At 22.9% G+C, this 3,825-nt stretch overlaps 1 protein-coding gene across 3 annotated transcripts in view; it reads right to left on the reverse strand.

Annotated features, from left to right (window-relative positions):
• Positions 1-1,757, reverse strand: part of LOC136075154 (NACHT, LRR and PYD domains-containing protein 6-like) — a 67,567-nt gene extending 65,810 nt beyond the window's left edge. For all 3 annotated transcript variants that reach the window (XM_065787505.1, XM_065787506.1, XM_065787504.1), the window contains exon 1: positions 1,572-1,757. The gene's annotated coding sequence lies outside the window, so the exon portion shown is untranslated. The remainder of the gene's footprint in view (positions 1-1,571) is intronic.
• Between the last annotated feature and the right edge of the window lie 2,068 nt (positions 1,758-3,825).

A 3,825-nucleotide genomic window follows, 5' to 3' on the forward strand; every position in this document is an offset into this window, starting at 1 on the left:
TATATATATATATATATATATATATATATATATATATATATATATATATAGAGATATATATATATATATATGTACACTTATACATATATATATATACACTTATATATATATATATATATATATATATACACTTATATATATATATATATATATATATATATATATATATATATATATAGATATACACTTATCAATATATACACTTCTATATGTACTAAGTACCATAGCTAGTCTACTAAAGACTCTTGAGCCATTCTAATTGTTACCCTAATGCTGTTTAACAAAAAACCAGACACTGTTTACAATTGAACAGAAGTAGTTTTATTTAACATACAATATTCGTGTATAAAAACTTTAAAAAAACCTTTTGATAAAACCTTTAGTTTGGCAAGCATTTCTTTGTGTGGAACAGTTCTGAATGTTAATACAAAACCTGCTAAATCTGTTGTTAGCCTTTCCTAACTATTAAACACACTAAGATCTCATGTTACAAGAAGATTTGAAAAAAAGTTTCCTCATGTAAAACCATATTGATTTGCACTTTTCAAGTTTTGGCTGTTAAAATAACATTACAAATCACTCCACTATGCCTCATAAGGTGATTAAGTAACAAATACTTTGAAATATAGAGTATTTTGTGTAAAAACATTTATTTAGTAACCTTAAACATATGTATTGGTGATATTTGGATATTAGGATTAAATGTATCATTTACTTTTTTAATATTCTATTTAAGAGCCAAAGTTAGCAATAAGCCTTAAACTTTAGGGGCAGAAGTTATTTTAAATACTACATAAAAATAGATCAGGTAAACTTTTCAAAAACTGTATTTTATTTCAAAGAAAGAAAATTTGCTTTTATTTTTTACCACTAACTTATTTCTAAGTGAGTTATAATTAATAAAACTATATACTTTTTTTTCATTCAAGTAAAAATAGATGTGTGGATGTCATAATATATTTGAAATTCTATAAAATGCCAAATACACTTTATTTTAAAAAAGGGATCATTCTTTAGTTATCAAACAAAAGTTTGAAAATCGTAACAAGCTTTTCTGAAAAAAATAAATAAGCTAGATAATCTTCGATGAAAATAGATACCTTCGATATAATGGTTCTTAATGCCTCCCTTTATAATTTATTGCTTTCTTTTAATGATTTATTGCTTTAAACTTCACACCTGTCTTGACACTATATGAAACTTTTTTTTTTTTAAGGTATTTAACCTTATAAAATGTTGTCTGTCAATTAAAAAAAACAATCTGAAATTTCGGAATATTTATTTATTTCAATAGAAAAATCTGAAATTAAATGAAAAAATGGTCTTAAAGTCCTTCTTTACCCTAGGTATATTTACAATATAAATATACCTAAAGTAAGGAAAGATTATAGTAATAATTATAAGGATAAATAATTTGTATTAGGCTTTATTTATAACATTTCAATATTATTTAGGGTATAAAAGTATATAGAGCTATAAACTTTATTATCAAAAAGAATTTTTTTATTTATTGTTGCAACGATATTATGAACAAGTAAGAAATTTAAATACTTAAATTGTTTAAAACTTACAACTATCTAAAATTCAAAATGCTTCAATATTAAAAACAAGCATAATTGTTATCTCGACTTTCTTTAAATACCGAATAAAAAGATGAAATTTTAAAGAGAAGTCTATTACACAGCCACAACATATTGGATTTTAAAACAAAACCACACACCCATTTATTGACAGCCTTCTCATGTTTCACTTTTGCTGCGATTTATGTCCAAAAATCTATTTGTAAATTCCGGGTTAATACACGAAACTTATTCTAAGATTATTACTTTTTGGTTCTGGATATTGTAACCCAAATAAAATTATATGTACAAAATTCTTATTCTGTCGGAATAATACAAAAGATGTGTTAATGTTAGAAGAAAAGAGGCTTGAAATAAACCATTAAACAATATTAAATACATCCTTTCAAAAATTCATATATCGTTCGTAATATTGCGACAGAATAATACGCAAAATTACGCAACGCTAAACTTGATTTTAAAATGTTGCTCATTTACGCGGCGGTTTTTATTAAACTTAAAGGACAATTTCAATTTTTGTTTTACTTAGACTGATAAATTTGATAGATAAATTTGACGAGATGCATGCAATCTCTAGCAAAAAAGGCGCCTTTGTGTGTAACAGATACGATAATATCAGAAATTTTTTGACTGTTTGCATAGCTAAAGTTTGTACTGATTAGGGACTACTAAAATAACGGGACGCGAAACTTTAAATCGATGCTAAAACGACGACAGGACCAATCGTAAATAGCAATGCTAATTTGATTTAACAAAGAAGTTATGAAAAACTTACATTAATCTAATTATATTCACAATTTAGATTACATTAAAGTGATATAAATTTATATTACACATATAATGTATATATATTTATATATATATATATATATATATATATATATATATATATATATATATATATATATATATATATATATATATATATATATATATATATATATATATATATCATTTATCAGTATCATACTGATAAAGTATAGGTTAATGCAATAGAAATATGGGAGATATTTATAATAAATAATAATGGTGTTACTATATTAGTTATAATCATGCCAAGAAAATGTTTAGTAGTTAATTGTACCACAAATTGTTTAACATCAACTTTAGAAAAAAAGCTTCATGTTTACATGTTTCCAAGTGACACACAAAAGTTACAATATTGGTTTTCATCTATTCCAAATGCGTTAGAAAAAGTAACTTCGGGTGGGTGTGTGTGAAAAACACTGGCCAGCAGGCTAAAAAATGCACAAGCCTCCTCAATCAAAGTTTGAAGTAAGCATCCTTAAAGTTGTTTTTATTAACAAATATTACAAATTGTAAAATTTATTATAATAGTTTTATAAATTTATTAAAATTAGTCATTGTAGGTATGTGTGTTAAAATTTCAAACCATTTATTTATCTATGTTTTATATATGGTTCGAAAGAGCTTTGAATTTGTAATAAAATGGTGAAAACTTTATGTAAAATAAATAGTTACAAAAAAAGTTATGCTCATTTAAGTAACATTATTTTTTAAGAAGCATTACTTAAGAAAAATGCAACTTACGTATAAAACTCGCGTTCGGCTAACGGCATATTTTTGCGATATTTACAATAATTATATATATATATATATATATATATATATATATATATATATATATATATATATATATATATATATATATATATATATATATATATATATGTATATATATATATATATATATATATATATATATATATATATATATATATATATATATATATATATATATATATATATATATATATATATATATATATATATATATATATATATATATATATATATATATATATATATATATATATATATATATATATATATATATATATATATATATATATATATATGGTCAAGGGCATATATATTTATTTTATTAAGGCTAGATTTTCTATAGCGTATAGGTGAAATTTAAATAATTAAAAGCTTTAGCGTTTTCGTCTCATTTTTATCGTTACTAATGAAAAGGCGTGACATTTTAGTGGGGGCCGAAGTACAAAAAGACAATCATAAAACACCATATAGTTCAACTAAAAACCTTCACAAAAATAACCATCTAAACAATGGAGGGGGGGGGGTATATCAACCACGGCTCTCCTACATTTTCCCTTCCGTAGTCCATATATCTATCTAACTTTATATAAATTCCAACAAACCGCAAAAAATAAAAATAATTTTTTTACATACTTCTTTAACAAAAAATTTAGAATATAAT

This window comes from Hydra vulgaris, chromosome 01 (assembly GCF_038396675.1).
Source record: "Hydra vulgaris chromosome 01, alternate assembly HydraT2T_AEP".
Classification (NCBI taxonomy): domain Eukaryota; kingdom Metazoa; phylum Cnidaria; class Hydrozoa; order Anthoathecata; family Hydridae; genus Hydra; species Hydra vulgaris.